This window comes from Lycium barbarum, chromosome 7, assembly GCF_019175385.1.
Source record: "Lycium barbarum isolate Lr01 chromosome 7, ASM1917538v2, whole genome shotgun sequence".
Taxonomy (NCBI): Eukaryota; Viridiplantae; Streptophyta; class Magnoliopsida; order Solanales; family Solanaceae; genus Lycium; species Lycium barbarum.
This window is the reverse complement of record NC_083343.1, coordinates 66,722,239-66,745,741: the sequence shown is the minus strand read 5'-3', so window position 1 is coordinate 66,745,741 and position 23,503 is coordinate 66,722,239.

Below are 23,503 nucleotides of genomic sequence, written 5' to 3'. Positions count from 1 at the left end.
TATAGCGTTTATTATGATCAAGATATAATGAAAGCGTGGAAAGAACAATAATACAAAGTATAGCGAGAAAACGAAAAAAGATGTGACATGCTCTATATGAATAAAGAGTGAACGCAAGTGTGAAATCAACAAGCGAGCCATGGGGCTGCAGATGAGAAAGCTTATAAGACTTCATTAAGGGAGAGTCCAACATAGAGGTTCCTCAATGACAGGAATGATAGCAAGCAAAAGGGGGAAGTCAACTTGAAAAAAGAAATCAGAGAAAAGCGACATGGCAAAGTAATAGTTTGTGATGTGTATAATCGAAAGTATGGGTGATATTTTTAGCTAGATGTAAAACACCATGACTATAGAAATATGAATAACGAAAGGATCAACACAATAAGATAAATTGAGGAGGAAGGAATGCAAAGGAATAAGAATGGGAATAGAAAGAGAAGGAAATGCGCCGCAAAGTACGCGCACTTAAGAAGTAGTCGTGTTATGATTAAAGGAAGATGCATCTCCTATGAATATCCTATACTAAGTTAGAACGAGTAAAGTATATGAAGTGATGAGCTGGAAAGAAAAAGATGATCAAGAGTTATGAGTTTACCATACGACGATAAAGCGATAGAGTAAAGCTACCATCAACGACAAATATAATACGATTATGATTGGTTTTGAAATCAATGTTGAGTGCAACACAAGAGTAGAATAGTATGAGGCATGAGGGGTATTAGTGGCGCATGAGACTTAGGCCCTGGAAAACAAATATGACGTTACAAGTGAACGTTGAGCACCGAAGAAGAGGGCAAGTGACATTGCATAGATGGTATGGATAACTAGGCATACTACTATGATCAGCATCCCTATGGGATAAAAGTTGTTAATTGGAGAGGATTTAGACATTGACTCATAATTACCAGATGAGCCAGGTAAAATACATCCTTGCTCGGATTGTTATGTCGGTTGTGTTACTTGGTTACAAACTTGCAAGATGAGTATATTAAGACTTCATACATGAATTATCGTAGCTATAGATTATGGGAAACGACACGAATAAGATGTAGTATAGTAAGGGATATGTGAATTCGATATTTGAAAGTGAGGCAACGGATTTGAGAATGGTACAAGTAAAACCCTAAAAAATGGGGGGAGCGAGTAAAGAGAATACAAGTGTAGAAAGAGAAACGATGGACCTTACGATGTGAAAGATAAAGACTCTGAAACAAAGAGTGAGAGTTACACAGAAATGAGTTTAATAACTGAAACGAAGTGGGTACTTAAAAAGAGGAGTAAGAGGTAAACAAAAATAGTGTGGTCATGATACTCCAGGTCAGTTGAAGGAAAATATATGGTAAATTGAGTTGAAATGTTGAGTTGGGATTATTGTTAGGGATCAATAGGACAATTACTTGGAATATGACATAAGTACATGCTATACGCTTACTACAGTAGCCCTGGGGTGTGACAACTTACGAATGCAATAAGATCACTGAATGAAGGGGAGGCTTAGTCCCCGATATATTAGGCCTTATGAGATTGTGTGCAAAATAGGCAAGGTGGCTTATGAATTAGACCTACCTCTTGATTTGGAGTAAATTCACCCAGTTTTCCATGTCTCGATGCATCGTAAATATGTTGGAAATCCTACTAGGATCGTGCCAGTAAATGATTTTCATGTGACGGAAAAGTTGATTTATGAAGAGGTACCCCTTGCCATATTAGATAGGCAAGTATGGCGACTTCGAAATAAAGAAGTGGCCTCAATTAAGGTCTTATGGAAAAATAACAACCGAGAAGAATGACTCGGGAAGCGGAAGAAAATATGAAATCTAAGTGTCCGTAGTTATTTCAGCCCCGGAAGACATTCAAGACGAAACATCAAGATTTGAGGTATGTATGATTTCTTTCTATGCATATGGGTCGTGTGTGGACAATTTATATTGCTATTATGTTGTGGCCCTGTGAGGCAATATTATTGTGGGCTGTTGTAACAAGATGGTAATGCCATATTACAGGGGAAACTCTGGCGAAATTTTTGTAGAATTCCCAGATAGCTTAACATTCGGGGACGAATGTTCCCAAGGGGGGAAGAATGTTACACCTCGGAAAATTTTCCGTTCATGCACAGTGAATAGACTGACAAAGAGTACGACATATATGATGTTCTGATAAGTAAGAAATAACATTTGATGATTCTAAATGAGATTTCAAAGACATGTGATGTAGGGGACGGAAGTTGTCAAGGAAGGCAAGGCATATGTTATGTATCGGAAAGGATTTACGAGTAACGAGTTAATTATGATTTAATGATTCTTTGGAGAAGAGTTACAACATCCCTTAGATTGTTAATGAAGTGATAAACAAGTGTTAAGAAGGTCCCATAAGGATTGGAGATCAAGCGAGTCGATGAGAATGAAATCGGAATAGCTGGGCATTATACGGCCCAACATACTGGCCGTATAAATTATACTGGCCGTATGTTAGGCCGTATATTTAGCCCAGATGGACAACCTTCACTGGACCAAACATACGGTCCAGAAATACGGTCAGTATAAAATATACGGACCGTATGTTGGTTCGTATGTTCGTATCGGGACAGGTTTTGTGTATTTAATAAGGGACCAAGTTCATTTTATTTCATTTTCCCTTTTCACTCCCCCTCTATCTAGAACTCTCTAGAATATTTCTCCCACAAGAATTCAAGAAATATTAGTGATCAACTCTATCAATCCAAGTGAATCAAGTGTAAGAAGCACATTAAAGTTCATCCAAGCCAAGGAATCCAAGTGAAGGTGAAACTAGGGTTTTGCTCAAGTGAGGAGTTTCCACCCAAGGTTCATTCCTACACCATCTAAGGTATGATTTATGGTGTTTCCATGTTGTTTAAGGTATTTGAAAGTTGAAACACTTGGATTATAAAAAGGATATAGAAAATGGGTCATGAAAGTGAGAATAGTTTCATTTTGAGTAATAACATGAATTGAATCATGATTCTTGATGTGTTGTGATATGGTTGTGCTATAAATGACATTTAGAACATGGGGTAAGTATTATATGTGAGAAAACTGTCACGACCCAACCCCGTGGGCCGCGACTGGTATCCTAACTGGATACCCATACGTACCTACCTACCAGAATTGGCGCATCAGACAGATAATTCACACCAGCTGTATACAAACTTAAGCCAATACAAATGCAGCGCGCGCTATAACGTACACATATCCGAACATACTGAAATTACATATAAGCCAGTGAGGCTAACACAACGGACAGAGTCACAAAATCGTACGTACCTACCCGAATCGTAGCAACCCGTAACCCACATACATATCTACAGGCCTCTAACAGACATACAAAATCAGATGACGGGACAGGGCCCCGCCGTACCCAGAATTGTCATACATACAGAATATACAGATGTCAGAAGATATATACCAAAAGTATTCGATCCGGATCAAAGGAGCTCTTCAAAATAGCAGAATCTGAGTCCTAGACTGGCGGTGTATCTCCAGGTGCGTCTGTACCTGCGGGCATGTAACGCAGCCCCCGAAGAACCGGGGGTCAGTACGAAAAATGTACCGAGTATGTAAAGCGGAAATGTATTAAACATAATCATAATCTGGACCAGAAACACGGAAATATAATAGATAGAATCATAAGCCGAACAGACAGATGGAAGTATACCGGACAGAGTCATAATCCAGACGGACAGACAGAATCATGGTCCAGACTGACAGGCAGAATCATAATACATACGGACAGAAAGAATCACAATACATACGAACAGACAGACATGTGCCAGACAGAATTATGCATGCAGAGTCATACATAATCATACAGAATCATACAGAGGCATGTGCTTATATACATGCTGATAGCACTTACATACATACATACAGATCCCGACCCTGTCATGGGGGCGCGGTAAACAGAACCCGGCCCACTTAATATGGGACGCGGTGGACAGACAGAATCAGATAATGTGCCATCCTGGCCGCCATCCCCATACACAGATCATAATATCATACCGATATAAATAGATCCCGGCCCGCACACCGAGGGACGCGGTGAACAATGCAGAGGAATATGCACGATAACAGAACCTGGCCCGGGACGCAGTGAAGGAAGCATTGAGACATCCACGAACAGATTAATGAGAAACCACACACATACAGACTCAATCAAACTGAAGTATGCCAAGCGGCGAGTCAAATCAGAGTAGTCGGATGGTATTCATAATACGCGTCTATATCCTACTTGGGAAGGCACGACAGATTATCACCAGAATCATATTTTCAGATGTCAAAACCATTTTGCAAGATTTATATAAAAACAGTCATATCATGGTCAAAATGATAGTTTAGATGTTGCCTGTGAAAAACGGACAGAAAGAAGGCAATTTAGGCCATACAAGAGGTATCGGGGCTCCATGGGCCCACCTCGGACCAACTCGAGGAGACATGCGTAAATGACTGATAAAAGACCTTATGAGGTCATCCATAATCATTTAGAAGTATTCCGACTCCGTTTAAGGAAAGTTTCATACAATAGTTCACTTTAAAGACATTTTATAAGGAAATGGTTTCAATCTTACTGAAGGAATTGGAGCGGATTTCCATCTCGAATTCCGAGGAACGGATTCGTATTTAAGGCTCGCGGTCGAGCCTATCATGTTCAGAACATGCCTAAGAATAAAGGGGAAGGCTTTACATACCTCGATTGCGCCTTACGCTCGCTTGGCTTCGATTCCAATTTCGTCCAGAATCTAGAAATGGTCAAGTTTACCAATTGTCAATTCAAGCCTTTAGGATTCCATACTTAATCACATAATTGCCTACCGAAATTTCGGCAGCATTTCCCCTATATATTTAACATCCCCGAGACTTAGCTCGGCTTAATATATCAACACAGCACCCAACAACAACATCAATAACAACAACAAGTATTACCAAATATGCAATATGGCATTGCTAGCCATCTTTCCGACATAACACAATATCTTTCATTCCGACCTTACACTTCCAAACCAATCTTACCATTTTCATATTCATCACTTATCAAGGTCATTACAACATGATTCGGAGAGATATCATATCGTTTTCGCCAAATATACATAAGGTATACACAATATACAAGCTTCCTACCAAAGGCATAATTCATCCACAATTTCCAATCTTTTAGCATAAACATCCATAACATATTCTTACCTTCCAACTCCATCAATGATAACCATAATTTACATCTTCCTACTTTCACTTCCGCATTTACATAATTATAATAAACTTGCATGTTTTCCTACAACAACTTAATAATCATTTTTCCATAACAACAAAAACCATTACTCTTTCATTCACTTCACAATTACACATTTAACATACTAATAAACTCTATTCACATTCCATTATCCACATCACACCACACGGCCACAACCTATTTTTTTCCAACTTCCACTAATTCGTTCAACTTTCATTTATAATACAATTCCCACATTAACTACAACAAGATTCCAACATGAATTCAAGTCATCATATGCATGCAATATATATATATATATATGCACACGGCCAACATGCAAAACATCCCATTTTGGGCCTCACTTTCTTATTATTTTGTGAGCCCAAATTGATGGCTTAATCTTGTAATTCATTAAGCAAGTTTCCAAAATTCCAATTTTGCCCTTGGCCTCCTTTCGTAATTTCACACCAATACATTCATAGCCGACACATTCATACCAAGTAAGGTCCAAATATGGCCTCATTCATTACAAGTCAAGTTATCTCGAATTTTTCGAATATGCAAAAATGTCGGATGTAACATCCTCCCCCCTTTAAAACATTCGTCCTCGAATGTTAAATTTACCTTATGGGGTCTCGTAACACTTCGGGGAGGTTCCTTTCTTCCCTTCAAAATCCTTTTCCACGTTACAATTGCCCTCAACGTCTTTTACCTCTTGTCACACCTCTCGGTACTTACAACGTTGTCATAATACCACGTCATATCAAACAGGTTCATAACTGGGGTCGGATGCATATAAGCATATTGGACAGATTCATAATCAGAGTCAAATGTACTGAACTATGGCGGACAAATTTGTAGTCAAAGTCAGACGTATGAAAATTTGTCAGACGGATCGGTGATCAGAATCAGACGTACAGAGGCTCCAGAGACTTCCGAAAATTTCCCTTTGTCGACATTTCATTGTTCACTCCGACCATTGTGTCACAAATTATCTCATCGGAACCTGTTCACTCATTCATAAACTTGTTCGTCAAATTGTCGTACAAATCTTCTTACGCGTCGCTTGTCAACTCTTTCAAGGATTCCGTTTATTCACATTTCCTATTCTTCATCTTTCCTACTGTCCATACTCATTTTCTTTTTCGGATATCGTCGTACTAGACTAAGTGGTAACGTAACCGGAGTTTATCTTTTATATATATTTTTGACAACATTCGTATCCTCGTCTTTGCTTCGTTTCATGTATTCGGTTTAGTAAAACCTTTCGTCTATCACAACATTAGTCGCCGGGACTCGTCTCTTGATCCACATGGGCACCAGACGAAGGTCATACACATACAAATACACACATACATATACGTTTACTAATATCTTACTTGGGAACGTCTCCGACCGTTATTCAAATTCGCTCAATTTCTCGAGCGGTATTGTGCTCCTTCTTTTCGCCCATTTAGTCTGCACCGGTCTGCGCGACTCATGTAAGGGCACTAGTTACTCCACACATTCGCTCTTTCTTTAGGTTACCCCCAAATTTCCATTTATATCTATCATACTTACACTTGTGAAAAAGTTTGCATTACTTCCCAGGGGGATCACCCATCCCAGAATTGCTCTGGCCTTAGCACGCTTAACCTCAAAACTTTCATGCATTTTGGCGCGTTACGGCTAATATAATTTCGGCGATAGCCCCGCATGACCTTTGTCACGTAATTTAGGGTAGATCGGGGTCTTAATAAATTTTTCGGGAAATTCTCATAGTGGGTCCCACCCCGGGCTAAACCATACAATTTCCATATCGCCCTTTCGAATTCTCAATGTCTATCAGGTTAACAATTACCTTGCTCTTATTAATACCCAGAAGAAGAAAATCACATAATATGATAAAGTATAGACCCATTCATACACATATTCCTCAAGAATAGATCACTAACATACCTGGCTGTGCGCTTGAAGACGCTCCTGGGTCCTGCCGGCCGGTCAATGCAAATACGCGGTTCGAAGGACCGCTGTAACCAGAAGTTGTACCATGACCTCTGCCACGACTCGCTGGCGCTGGTGCTGGTGCTGGTGCTCCTCGCCCCGTGGGGCGTACGGCTGCCGAAGGAGAAGATGAGCCAGCAACTGACCCAGCAGGCTGGACTGAACCTGAACCACCCTTATGCGGGCACTCTCTGACACGATGATCTGGGCTGCCACAAAAATAACAAGCGCCCGTAGCGCGATAACACTCCCTCGGGTGGGGTCTCCCACAGTAGGAACATGGGGGTATGGGTGGCCTCGATTGACCGGGACCTCTGCTCACCTGTGAGCCTGGAACTCTGGACTCTGTCCTGAGAACTGTGGGGGCGTACTGTGTGCTGGCTAGGATGAATACCTGTTACCCTGCCGCTGAGAAAACTCGCTCTGAAATCCCCCTGAATACCCGGCCGATCTGGCTCTCTTAGGTCGGTTCCTGTCGTGACCCCTATCAGGCCGACGTTCCCTACGTTGTTCCTCCATGCCCTGGGCGTGCGCCTGTACCCGGGTAATATGCATCCCTGGCTGAGAAGCCACCGCCAAGCAACTATCAATCAAATAAGGGTCTAGCCCCATCACGTACCGGTGCACCCTGTCGGCCATCTCAGCTACTATAGCGGGTGCATACCTAGCCAGTGAGTCAAACTCTAGGCTATACTCTCGAACACTTCTACCGTTCTGTCTCAAGTTCAAGAATCGATCAACCCTAGCTCTCCGCAGCTCTGGAGGTAGAAAATGATCAAGAAAGGCCTTAGTAAACTCGGTCCATACTGCTGGGGGAGCATCGTCACCCCTGGATAGCTGCCAGGACTCATACCAGTTTGCCGCTACCTCTTATAACCGATACGAAGCCAACTCGACGGACTCAGTCGGCGAAGCCTTAATCAATCGTATCGTACTCTCCATCTTTCTAATGAACTCCTGGGGGTCCTTTTCGGGTTTTGTCCCGGAGAATTCTGGAGGATTACATGTCAAAAACTCGCGAGCCCTGGAGCTTTCATATCTGTCCGCATGACCACCCCCAAATCCATGCCTGCGAACCTGCTCTGTCATCAGTGTGGTCAATAACTGAACCGCATCTCGCATGGCCCTGTCCTCCGCCCCTGGCTGTGGAGCTAGAGGCTCGGGCACTGGAACCCCGGGAGCTCGCGGTGGAGCCTCCCTCTGATCAGTAGCTGTTGCTACTCCAATATCCTCTAATAAGGGCGGTGTAACAAAGCCGGCTGACAGGGGCTCATCCTCAAGCGCTAACCGCGCACTGGCCCTGGTAACTCTCTAGGACCGGCTGGTTTCTCCTACCTCCACCCCCGGTTTTCCCTTCTGGGCAGCCGTTGCCTTCTTCGGAGGCATCGCTGAAAACATAGCAAATCGTCAGGAGGGGATCATCCTACTAATACAGTTCTATCGCACGATCTAAGATTCAAAGAAGGGTAACATCCTAGATGCCCTGTAGCCTCCTGTTTATAGATGTGGTGCACAACACACCGATAAACAAGACTCTACTAGACACGGCCTGTAGACATACCGAGGACTAACCGCTCTGATACCATTTCTGTCACGACCCAACCTCGTGGGCCGCGACTGGTATCCTAACTGGATACCCATACGTACCTACCTACCAGAATTGGCGCATCAGACAGATAATTCACACCATCTGTATACAAACTTAAGCCAATACAAATGCAGCGCGCGCTATAACGTACACATATCCGAACATACTGAAATTACATATAAGCTGGTGAGGCTAACATAACGGACAGAGTCACAAAATCGTACGTACCTACCCGAATCGTAGCAACCCGTAACCCACATACATATCTACAGGCCTCTAACAGACATACAGAATCAGATGACGGGACAGGGCCCTGCCGTACCCAGAATTGTCATACATACAGAATATACAGATGTCAGAAGATATATACCAAAAGTATTCGCTCCGGATCAAAGGAGCTCTTCAAAATAGCAGAATCTGAGTCCTAGACTGGCGGTGTATCTCCAGGTGCGTCTGTACCTCCGGGCATGTAACGCAGCCCCCGAAGAACCGGGGGTCAGTACGAAAAATGTACCAAGTATGTAAAGCGGAAATGTATTAAACATAATCATAATCTGGACCAGAAACACGGAAATATAATAAACAGCATCATAAGCCGAACAGACAGACGGAAGTATACCGGACAGAGTCATAATCCAGACGGACAGACAGAATCATGGTCCAGACTGACAGGCAGAATCATAATACATACGGATTGACAGAATCACAATACATACGTACAGACAGACGTGTGCCGGACAGAATTATGCATGCAGAGTCATACAGAATCATACAGAGGCATGTGCTTATATACATGCTGATAGCACTTACATACATACATACAGATCCCGGCCCTGTCATGGGGGCGCGGTAAACAGAACCCGGCCCTCTTAGTACGGGACGCGGTGGACAGACAGAATCAGATAATGTGCCATCCTGGCCGCCATCCCCATACACAGATCATAATATCATACCGATATAAATAGATCCCGGCCCGCACACCGAGGGACGCCGTGAACAATGCAGAGGAATATGCACGATAACAGAACCTGGCCCGGGACGCAGTGAAGGAAGCATTGAGACATCCACGAACAGATTAATGAGAAACCACAGACATACAGACTCAATCAAACTGAAGTATGCCAAGCGGCGAGTCAAATCAAAGTATTCGGATGGTATTCATAATACGCGCCTATATCCTACTTGGGAAGGCACGACAGATTATCACCAGAATCATATTTTCAGATATCAAAACCATTTTGCAAGATTTATATAAAAACAGTCATATCATGGTCAAAATGATAGTTCAGATGTTGCCTGTGAAAACGGACAGAAAGAAGGCAATTTAGGCCATACAAGAGGTATCGGGGCTCCATGGGCCCACCTCGGACCAACTCGAGGCGACATACGTAAATGACTGATAAAAGACCTTATGAGGTCATCCATAATAATTTAGAAGTATTCCGACTCCGTTTAAGGAAAGTTTCATACAAGTTCACTTTAAAGACATTTTATAAGGAAATGGGTTCAATCTTACTAAAGGAATTGAAGCGGATTTCGATCTCGAATTCCGAGGAACGGAGTCGTATTTAAGGCTCGCGGTCGAGCCTATCATGTTCAGAACATGCCTAAGAATAAAGGGGAAGGTTTTACATACCTCGATTGCGCCTTACCCTCGCTTGGCTTCGATTCCAATTTCGTCCAGAATCTAGAAATGGTCAAGTTTACCAATTGTCAATTCAAGCCTTTAGGATTCCATACTTAATCTCATAATTGCCTACCGAAATTTCGGCAGCATTTCCCCTATATATTTAACATCCCCGAGACTTAGCTCGGCTTAATATATCAACACAGCACCAACAACAACATCAATAACAACAACAAGTATTACAAAATATGCAATATGGCATTACTAGCCATCTTTCCGACATAACACAATATCTTTCATTCCGACCTTACACTTCCAAACCAATCTTACCATTTTCATATTCACCACTTATCAAGGTCATTACAACATGATTCGGAGACATATCATATCGTTTTCGCCAAATATACATAAGGTATACACAATATACAAGCTTCCTACCAAAGGCATAATTCATCCACAATTTCCAATCTTTTAGCAAACATGTTCATGACATACTTCTATCTTCCAACTTCATCAATGATAATCATAATTTGCCTCTTACTACTTTCATTTCCACATTTACATAAGTTACAATAAACTTGCATAATTTCCTACAACAACTTAACAACTATTTTTCCATGACAACAAGAACCATTATTCTTTCATTCACTTCACAATAACACAATTAACCTACTAGAGAAATTTAGTTCATCTTCCCTCATTAACATGGTACGACACGGCCATATTCTATATTTTCCAACTTCCACCAATTCATTCAACTTTCATTTCCAATACAATTTCTACCATAACCATAACTAGATTACAATACAAAATTCAACACATCTCAACTACACCATCATACACACACACGTCCATACACACATATTCACAACACACAAAATTTTCATGCTTTTCATTCATTCCCACACACTACAACATATATACGTATATTCCATGGTTTAAAAATGGTAAAATTCTTACCTTTTCTCAACTCTTCCACTTGCCACAAATGGTAGTTTCTTGCCAAAATAATTATATCACCTTGAAGAGAATCTTGAGCTTCGTAGAAATTCAAAAAGAGATGGATTTTTGAACCAAGAATCAAGCTCCAAGAATTTTTTTTTTTCTTTTTCTCTTTCTCTTTCTCTTTGGCCGTGAGCCTTTTTCTTTTTTTCCTCTCAATGTTTCTTTTGATTTCTTGAATGTTCTAAGGATATGGATGACTATATATTGTCACATGGAAATTAATTAATTTCCATGGACTTGGGCCATGTATGGCCGGTTGGGCCTCACTTTATTATTATTTTGTGAGCCCAAATTGATGGCTTAATCTTGTAATTCATTAAGCAAGTTTCCAAATTTCCAATTTTGCCCTTGGCCTCCTTTCGTAATTTCACACCAATACATTCATAGCCGACACATTCATACCAAGTAAGGTCCAAATATGGCCTCATTCATTACAAGTCAAGTTATCTCAAATTTTTCGAATATGCAAAAATGCCGGATGTAACAAAAATGTGATAGTGAACTATAACCACAATTATGGAGAAATTGAAGTGAAGTTGTGAAATGTAGATAATGTAGATGAATGATGATTTTTGGGTATAATATTCTGAATGTTGTGATCGATGTTGGGAGTTGATATGTAAAATGAGGAAAGTTGTATAAACAAAGGAAATGCTGCCCAATTTTCTCTAGCATTAGTAAGCACGTTTATATAATCAAGTAGCTAATGTTAAAGTGAATTCCTAGAGTGAAGTAAGATGTCCATGAATCTAATGATTCTACGTATGATTCCATTGATGATTTCCTTATGTACACTCACCTTAAAATGTTAGTTCCTTCAAGGTGAGATATGAGGTTGATGATTACTCCATAATATAATCGGGGGTTCACGACCTTATGTCACCCCGACATAGCCATAGCTGCCTTCAAGTTCTAATGTATGTTTTGATGATAAATGTATAATGATAGTAACTCATGATATGTCTATGAGATGTACAATAATGTAATTTTATGTTATGCCTATGTAATGTATGAAAATGTTGAATTATGATTGATTATATGACAATACGATTCCACCGCGCCTAGTTGGCCGGGCATGTCACCGTGAAGGCGGGCTGCATACGATTCCACCGCACCTAGTTGGCCGGGCAAGTCACCACGAAGGCGGGCTGCATACGATTCCACCGCGCCTAGTTGGCCGGGCATGTCACTGCTAAAGCGGGCTGCTATGTTTACACCGAGCCTAGAGGGTCGGGCAAGATCATCACTAGTGGCTGGCATATGATGGTTACCCGGACGTGGGTTAACGATGATGGTTATGATGCAATGGCATATGCGCTATGATGACACATGTAGTATGACTATATATGTATATATATATAATATGTGTACGGAATGTATTCACCCATAAAAAACTCACGCAGGTTATATCTTCATCCTATGTCTTATGACTCTTCTATTATGTTCATTTCAGTCATGTCTTACATACTCAGTACAATGTTCATACTGACGTCCGTTTTATTTGGACGCTGTGTTCATGCCCACAGGTCGACAAGGAGGTGATCCAGACTCGTAGAAGTTATTACACGATTTACAGGAGCACTCCATTACTCCAGCGGTGCTATTTGGTTTATCCTTTTGTGTATGTGTGTGTGTGTATATATATATATATATATATATATATATATATATATATATATATATATGTATGTATGTATGTATTTTGGGTACGACGGGGCTTGTCCCTTCCATATGTCTAGTACTCTAGTAGAGGCTTGTAGATACGCATGTGTGGGTAGTATGGCCTCACGATGTTACTATTGTATCTATATTATTATTTTGATAGCCGAAGGGCTTATGTATATTAAAGTAATTATGTTTCCAAATGAAGAGTGATTTTTCTATGATTGAGTATAATTAACGAAAGTACGCTTAATGAGTACGATGACTAATAGAATGAGTGGTGCTCGGCGGTTAGCCCCGGGTACCCGTCATGGCCCCTAGTCGGGTCATGACACCCTATCACGAATATAGCTTGAGTAACACCCTAGAAATTTATCAATGTGGAACTAAAAAAATTACGAATTCGAGCAAACTAAAACCGGCAAACCATAGAGCACGTGTAGAGGAACAAAAACCCCAAGAAATCGAGCAGAGATAGCCATGAAAATGGCCGCGATTGAATCCACAAAAATAACCCTAAGTTAGTCGCCTTTGAAGCAAGGCGAGGAAGACGAAGAGAACATTCTTGTTCTCTAAATGAGACGAGGTAGGACTAAAGTTATCAAAAGATAACTTTGGTCCCCTCGTCTTATATACCCCACCCTCGGAAGAATTTAATAGTTTTAAAAAGACCTCTAATGTTTTTAAAAAGTAAATAATTAAACTTTGTACACAGTTTTAAAATAAAAATACTAAATTTTAAAAGAGCGTATTCACTTTAAATGTCACTCGTAAAGTCATTTTTTATAAAAATAAAATTTATATTATGCCATTTTGAAATACGAGCTTTAATACGAGCCCAATATTGACATACTTCCGGATAATATTTAAGTATGTGAAAAAATGCGGTCAAAATGAATCGTAACTTGTACGTTGTTTTAATTAACAATTTTACCGAGTTAGACGGAACGGGATGAAAATAAATAACTCCTAATTTCTTATATTTGTCAATTTTCACAGACTAGTAATAAACATCAATTTTGCAATTTTCTCGGGATTTTTAAATTTTTAATTTTTTAAGGGCATCCTCACCCCGTCTTGGACTCGGGAAATATGGAAATTAAAAATATATGTTTTATGAGGTGAAAATTAGGTGTCAACAATTTCCCCTTCGAAGTTCAAGGATGGAAAGGCCATCCTTGAGCTACAAATTTGACAAACCTAATGTTTCACCGAATAATAGATATTACAGTCCTTTTTGCGAAATATTTTGGAAGTATGGCCGGACCTAGGTTTCTGGGCTTCCAATATATCTCAGGCTAAATGAGAATTCAGGCCGTTTGTAGTTCTGACTTTATGAGGACTATAAAATTAATAGTTTCTTTAAGCTATCTCGGGATGTCCCAAGATAATTATAGGAATATGGCCGAGCCTTGAAACTTTAGTAGCCGACATATCCCTGGCTTTGGAAATCAGGCCAGTTGTAGTTCGACTTGACAGCCTGAAAAGAAATATCCCTTTATGTGGGAACCCCTTAGGCTATTTTCGATTGAATATTCGAACCAGAGGCAATTTTTTTTAAAGGATTTATTAGTGTTGATGCTTGATACTGAGTACTGCGTGTTAGTCTTTTGAAAATTTTAATTTTAATGTAGTAATACCTATGTGGCATTTTCCATTTTGTTGACATTGTAATCATCCTCTGATATCATGTTCGTCTTTTCGCAAAGGCTTGTCCGTTTTCTTTCTTCTCTCCTGTAAGTGTGTGTTTTTGTGTATATTTTTTAAAACATAATCTACTCTCGATAATAATCACGATATTTCGATAGTTGTTTTTCCGTCGTCGTTAGATGTTTCAATCATTCAACGATAACTTCTGTTGGGATTTGGGTCGGGTTATACCATATTTCTGCGAACCTACACACCCTAGTCTGGTTGTCGTTTTTGTAACTTGATATGTCAATCATGAAACCCATGTTTTCTCGTGCGAGGCCATTTTTGTTTCTTACGACATCCACTACCCTCGAAAATTTGGCGCCATATCATGGTTGCGTATCGCGATGACTGTCCAAATCTGGTGTCACACATCCCGTTATCCACATACAGTGACTGCGGTATACTAGTTGGTCTAACATCACCTATAGTAAAAAATACCCAAATGTACACTGCACCTTAGAGTGCAGTATCATATTCCTCTCATGATGACCGCTAAACCCTGTGTCTAGAATTACAACATTTAGTCAGAATTTTCAAGTTAACTATGGCATATTCAAGGGCGGAGCCTTTTCTCATGAGTACTACTATCCCTGAACCATGATTACGTTAACTTGAAATAGACTGCAATAGCAACCGCAAATCTTGACGTAGGAATCACATTCGTATTTCAACGATTGCGGACATCAAGCTTGGAATTACGCTACCTATTTTTGGCTATATATATGGATGGCGACTCAACCCCTTCGGTACGTAATCTTTTAATCCATATCGTCATTTTGATGAATGAAGCTTACCTTGGTGGCAAGACTTACACCTTCCTTTTTTAACTCCAGGGAAGAATACCCGCCCGTCGACAGGACTCACATCTTCCAAAAGGACTAGACTTGATTGTGATTAACGACATTCAATCCCGCTATCAACGCTTCATTTTTAATTTTTTGATTTTTGAACATCCACTCAGCCAATGTATCAAGGGAAGCCATGCGACGTCTAGGCCGCGGTCTCAATACCTTGATACAAAAGTTGTTTTTAGTGGAAACCCAGCTTCTGATACCGTGATTATATATTCCAGTAGTCTTTAAAAACATTATCTTTGTAAAAATCTTCATACTCTGCGAAATGAACAAACCTATTAGAGTAAACAAAACTTTACTTGGGAAGGTTTCGTTACCCTTTTGTATACTCATTCGTGCCGTTATTCTTTGATGCTCGTCTTCACTTGGCTCATTTTCATTACCCTATTTTAAACATTCTAGCAAACGAGTTAGTGTAAAACATCCATGTTTGTTTGTTCATGCATCCATAGAAAAATTGTTAGTTTTCTATATGGTCGACCGCTTTTCCTGCGTATGGACTTCTGCCGTTCATATCTCAGCAGGAAAGGATGCTCATTTTCCTTAAAATCTTTTATTTTCTAGCAGAGCTAAGAAAAGTTTTTGGGCGATGATTTTTAGAAAATATGTATATATGTTTGAAAATAATATTTTATATACGCCCTTTTAATGTCATGACATTATTTACTCAAGCAAGGTCTTCCATCTCTCCTTCTACTTCTTGAGCTCGACTAGTAAAATTTTGCGAATCCCTTTCAAAAAATTTGCCCTAGTTTGTACACGTCTTTCTATCAACTCGAGTTTTGTTGTGTCGAAGGAAATTTTACGCCAGTATAAGTGTGTACTTGTCATTTCTTGTGTTCGTCGTGCTTGAGGAGTTTTTGTGATCTTTCTCAAAGATTCTTCTCTTGTTTCCTTGTGGGGTTACCTTTGTCTCTCTTTTCGCCAAATCATTTTTGGAGTTTTCCTATTGTTTATTGGGAAATTTGTTTGGAATGACTGAGCTCGGGAGAGCGCCTACGTATCCCATTTCGGGAATCAGGTCGAAACGTAGTTCGGGGTAGACATATTGGAAAGTTTTTGGTGAGACCGAACTTAAATGAGCGCCTACATATCGCAAATGGGAATCAGGTCATAACGTAGTTCAAAAATACAAAATTTTGGATTTTTGGGTTAAAGCGACCGAACTTGGAAAAGTGCCTACGTATCTCTTTATAAGTATAGGGAATCAGGTCCTTGCGTGGTTCGTACATAATGTTTTGCATTTGGTTTTCTAAGAAGAAATGCAAAATTACACGTAAAGGGAATGAAACTAAAGAAAACCTAAACTATGGAAACTCTGGATCCTCGTAGCTGTCTTTTCTTCACACGTAGTATCTTTTGATTGCATCTGAATTTATTGCTTTTGGCCACTTTTGACCCTCCGTTTCAACAAGTACTACGGCTCCTCTTGATAGCACTTTGGCACCATATAGGGCCCTTGCCAGTTTGGTGCGAACTTACCTTTGTATTCTTCTTGATTAGGGAATATTCTTTTGAGTACCAATTGCCCGATTTGAAACACCCTAGTTCTCACACGTTTGTTGAAAGCACGCGCCATTCTTTGCTGGTATAGTTGACTATGGCAATCAACAATCATCCTCTTTTCATCTATCAGAGGCAGTTTCTCATATCTTTTGCGGATCTATTTCGCATAGTCCAATTCAGCTTATTGTATTATGCGAAGTGAAAGGATTTCTACTTCGGCTGGTATCACTACTCCAGTGCCATACACCAACAGGTATGGAGTGGCTCCAGTCGAAGTCCTAGCCATAGTGCGGTATCCCAGCAGTGCATAAGACAACTGTTCATGCTAGTCTTTGTAGTTGTCAATCATCTTTTGGAGGATTTTCTTGATGTTTTTGTTGGCGGATTCTACAGCCCTGTTCATTTGTGGTCGATATGCGGTTGAATTTTGGTAGGTGATTCAGAACTGCGCACACATGTCTTTCATCAAGTGGCTATTCAGATTAGCCCCCATTTTCTATTATGATTGATTCTGGAATGCCGAATTGACATATGATGTTGTTGCAGACAAAGTCTGTGACCACTTTCTTGGTTACTGATGAATAAGATGCTGCTTCCACCCACTTGGTGAAGTAGTCTATGGCGACAAAGATGAAGCGATGTTTGTTTGACGCAGCTGGCTCAATTAGTCCTATGACATTCGTGCCCCAAGCAGCGAATGGCTAAGGTGATGTCATAGCATTTAGTTCTGTTGGAGGGACCTTTATCAAGTCTCCATGAACCTGACACTGGTGGAATTTCTGGACAAATTTGCTACAGTTATTTTCCATGGTCATCCAGTAATAACCTGTTCTCAAGATTTTCTTTGCTAGCACGAACCCATTCATGTGAGGTACGCAGGTTCCGGCATGCACTTGTTCAATCAATTTTGTAGCTTCGAAAGAATCAACACATCTAAGCAATCCCAGTGTTATATCCCGCACTTTGTACATTCGGATAAATCAAGACAATTGCAAGAAGTTAAGGACAAGGCTATATTTTGATCTTGTTTAACACACAAGTTGTTTATGAAATTTTTTGATGTGGAAATATTAAGAAAGGCTAGGGGCAAAAAAGGAACTTCGCAAGATGGTTCATGGTAATATTGAGGAAGGCTAAGGGCAAATTTGGAATTTGAAAAATTATTTGTATGAGTTACAAAACAAAAAAAAAAGAAAAACAAAAGTGGGCTTGAATAAGGGGCCATGTGGCCGTCTACGCTAGGATGGGCCTTGGCCCACATGGACAAGTTGTGCATGTGTATAAAAGAGACTAAATGGTCATATTTATCATCTTAATCCATAGAAATTTCAAGAAACTTTGAGAGGGAAAAATGGAGAAGGCCATTCGGCCAAGCAAGCAAAAAAATTGAAGACTGCAATTGTGATCAAAAAAATTATTTTCTTCTAGTATTCCTACTAATTTGAAGGTCCTCTTTAACGTGGTATAATTGTTGGAGCAAGTAGACCCCTCTTTGTTGCAAGTTCATACCCATATCCAAGTGAGAAGTTAAGGGAAAAAGGTAAGAATTAATCTTCTTTTATATGTTATGGATGGTTGTGTATGTTTTAGTATGTAGAAATGGATGAAATTTATGAAAATATGGATGTTATGTTGTGGCCGTGTATATATAATATTGTGGCCGTGTGGTTGTTGTGTGGTATATAAGAGAATGAATCAATTTTATCTAGTGTTTTGGTTGTTGTTGTTGTGGATTCTATGTTGATAATGAAAGTTTGATGATTCTAGTTGAAGTTGTAAGTGTTGGAGAGTTGTTTTAGAAGCCAATGCAATTTGAATATAGTCTTCTTGTAATTATGGAAGATAATGTTGTTAGTGTGTGAATTGTTGGTGTAGTTCATGAATTTGAAAGAAGGAAATGTGTTGTTATTGTTCTTGTTGAATTTGGAAGGTTTCGGGTGGAGTGGAATATCGGTTAGATTATTTTGAATATTGTACAGATTGTTTGAGGTGTTCTTGAATATTGTTTGAATGGTTTCGGATTAGTACTTGAATGTGTGAGCAAATATGAATTGAATATAAGTGAAACGCCATTGAAGTTTGTAGAAAGAATGTTGCTAACGTTGGAATGCGTTTTGAATTGATTGTTGGTATTGTTGTTGATAATTTGGCCGAGTTGAATTCTCGAATTTGTTGTTGTGTTTTTGGCCGAGTTGAATTCTCGGGGTTGTTGTATTTACAGGGGAAATGCTGCCGAATTTCTGTAAATAAAATGTTGGTTTAGAATTGGACTCTTAAGTGTTTATGGCTAATTTTGGTATGTACGAATATTGTTGTAGATCTTGCGAAGCGAAAGACTTAAGTTCGGATTAGCGTAGGAAGCGGGCAAGGTATGTAAGGCTTACCCTTTCTTTCTTTTGGCATGTCCTAGAGCTAAGTAAGTTATGATACGTATCTTGGGGTAACTCTATTCTTGATTCCAAGCTCGTTAATGATTCTTATTCACTTCTTGATGTGAGTATACTTAGTATAGTCGAGCTTATCGTACGATTGAATAACGAGCAAAGCATAAAGAGATTCTTGTTTTTTTGTAAAGAGTTCTATAAGTGTTAATGTCCCTAACTTTCGTAGATGGACTCGGATTGCCTTAAAATGTTCGTAGAGGTTTCTATAACGACTAACGTCCATAATTTTCATATGCCAACTCGGATTGTTTTGGAAACGTTCATAAAGGATTCTTTAATGAATAACGCCCATAACTTTCTTATGCTAACTCGGATTGACTTGAAACGTGTTTATGGTTTTACTAATGATTTCGAGAAAATTTGTTTTATACTAAAAGAAACATAAAGTTTGATTTTCAAAACCACTCCGAAGGGGGTGCAAGATTTTACTATTTAGACTTTCTAAACCACTCCGAAGGGGGTGCGAGATTTTACTAATTCGTTTCATTTACGATTTATGTTTACACTCCATAGCATCATTTCTTTGTATTGATATTCGTGGATTAAGTTGTGTTGACACCATCATCATTATTATGCCGGAAGCGGCATGCCCGAAGGGGCCAGGACTATTATTATTATGTCGCCAGCGGCATGCCCGAAGGGGCCAGGATTATTATTATTATGTCGCCAGCGGCATGCCCGAAGGGGCCATCATTATTATTATGCTGGAATCGGCATGCCCGAAGGGGCCAGGACTATTATTATTATGCCGGAAGCAGCATGCCCGAAGAGGCCATCATCACTACTATGCCAGAAGCGGCCGTCCAAAGGGACTATGGTGATACCAAATTTATATTGTGTATTCTAGAATTTGCGTATGCGGTAATTATATTGTGCATGCTAGGATTTGGGTAAAGGCCACAGGATTTGGTTCAGAATGCTGTTTCAGGTTACTTACAGTTTGATTTCTAAACTTGTTTACTGCTGCACCTTCCTTGTGCTATGATTCAGTAATGCTTTACATATTCAGTACATATTCCGTACTGACCCCCTTTCTTCGGGGGCTGCGTTTCATGCCGCGCAGGTGCATACAGGTGAGTAGAAGACTTTGCTAGAAGTTGTTCCAGCGGGATTGGTGAGCTCCATCTCAGTTCGAGTGTTGCCGGGTCAAAGTACTTATGTCATGGTATTTTGTATATGTTAGAGACTTTGCAGGCAGTGTCCTGTGGATAGGGCGTCGAGAAGTGCGAATCATTTGTAGATGTTAAAAGAGTATGTATTTGTAGATGATTTCAGTTGGTAAAAAGTACGTAATTGATTGAAAGTTTTCATAATCTGTATAAAGACAATGATCTCTATTTGGAAAAGTTCCATGTTTTAAAAGTTTTTGAAATGACAGGTTTTGATAGAGCGAATGTTTAAGGGTCCGCTCGACTCTGATGAGAGTCGGGTGACCGTCATGCCCCATCAAGGTTAGGGTGTGACACCCAGGTCTGAAGTTCTTTTGTACAGGACATCCTTATTGAGGAAGAAACCATTTGCTAACTTCCTGATAGTCCTTTTCTGATTTAAAGTGATTTCTTCGGGATATTCTCCTTTCTCCAAGATCATTCCTGATAGTCTCAACTTCTACAAAAGCATAGTGGACTGGCTGATCTTTGATTTCAATTTTGACAGGATCAATGTATCTACTGTCAGGATGCTGAATCATGGATGCTATTGTTGCCAATGCATCGGCGAAGTCATTATGTGTTCTTGGTATATGTTTGAACTTGACTTCTCAGAAACAATCCACCAATCTTTGCACAAGTCCAACATACGGTATGATCTTTTCATTTTTAGAAGCCCACTCTCCTTGAACTTGATGGATTACCAAATTCGAGTTGCCAATTACCTGAAGATCTTTCACATCCATGTCGAGAGCTAAACGTAGACCCAAGACACAAGCTTCGTATTCAGCCATATTGTTAGTGAAATTCAAACACAACTTGGCCGCCACTGGATAATATTGTCCTGAGTCTGAAACCAAGACGGCTTCGATCCCTAATCCTTTAAAATTGACTGGTCCATCAAAGTATACTTTCCCTCCTGACTCGTCTTTGCTTTCCTCACCTTCCATTGTGATTATTTCTTCATCTGGGAAGTAAGTCCATAAGGGTACGAGATTGTCATCTGCTGGGCTTCCTATCAGTAGATCTGCTAATTCCTTCCCTTTTACTGCCTTATGTGTGACGTACTAGATGTCGAACTCACTTAAAAGTATTTACCATTTGGCCAGCTTCCCTATGGGCATTGGTTGGCGAAAGATGCCGTTACACCTCGGAAAAAACAATTTCGTTAACATACAGTGAATACACTAACGAAGGGCACGACGTATACGATTTTTTGGTAAGTAAGAAATAACATTTGATAATTCTAAATGAGATTTCAAAGACGTTTGAGGTAGGAGACGAAAGTTGGTAAGGAAAGCAAGGTATATGTTGTGTGTCGGGCAAGATTTATGAGTATCGAATTAATGATGACTTAATGATGTTTTGGAGAAGAGTTATAATTCCCCTTAGATTGTTAATAAAGTGTTAAGAAGGTTCCATAAGGATTTGAGATCAAACAAGTGCTAAGAAGGTTCTTTAAGGATTTGAGATCAAACAAGTGCTAAGAAGGTTCCATAAGGATTTGAGACCAAACGAAGTGACAAGAACAAAATCGGAGAAAATATAGATTATACAACCAATTGTACGGTCTGTATAATGGTCCGTAGAATCGTCATAGTGAAGGTCCCTCACTGATGGGATTATACGGTCACTCATACGGACCGTATAATGTGTCGTATAATGGTCACAGAAGCGAGAAGTTGTTGCGGTGATTTCACGGTCACTTATATGGACCATATAAGTTTATATGGACCGTATAACTATCCGTATAATTTCCCGACGGGTCAGATTTTCCTAACATAAATATAACACCCCATTTTATTATTCTTATTTCCCTCACTTCTCCACTTCTCTCTAACCCTCTATAATATTCCACACACTTCTTTTACAAGAATCTAAGGCTAAACAAGAATCAACTTCTTCAAACCAACAAAATCAAGTGTATGAGACACATTAAAGTTCATCCACGCCAAGGAATTCCAATGGAAGTAAACTAGAGTTTTCGTGCAAGAGACGTATTTTCACTCAAGGATTATTCCTACACTATATAAGGTAAGTTTTATGATCTTTTCATGTTGTTTAAGGTATTGAGAAGTTGAAACACTTGGATTGTAGAAGGATATAGAAAATGGGTCACAAAGATAGGAATAATGAGATTTTTAGTAGTAGTTTGGAGTGAATCATGAATATTGATATGTTGTAATTGTAAGTATGTTATGAATGACATTTAGAACATGGGATAAGCATTATATGTTAGAAAACATAATAGTGAACTATGACCACGATTATGGAGGAATTGAAGTGAAATTGTGAAATGTGGATAATGTAGATGAATGATGATTGTTGTTTATAATATTGTGAATGTTGTTATGGACGTTTGGGAGTTGATATGTAAAATGAGGAAAGTTGTACAAACAAAGGAAATGCTGCCCAATCTTCTCTAGCTTTAGTAGGCACGTTCATATAATCGATTGGCTAATGTTGATGCGAATTCTCTTGAAGGTAGAAAGGTGAGCGTTGAAGAGGAACAATCAAGCGATAGAATTGTTAAACAAAAGAGGTATGTAAGGCTAATCCTTTCCTTCTAAGGCATGACACCTATGACATGAATCTTCCTATTTTTCCCATGATCTTCCTAAATAACGGAAATTATGAGTCCATGACTATAAAGATCTACATACGCATATGAGGAAGAAAAGAGATACAATATGAGCATGATAATGACGATGATGAGTTTAAGTATAAAGAATCCTAGAGTAAAATAAGATGTCCATGAAGCTAATGAT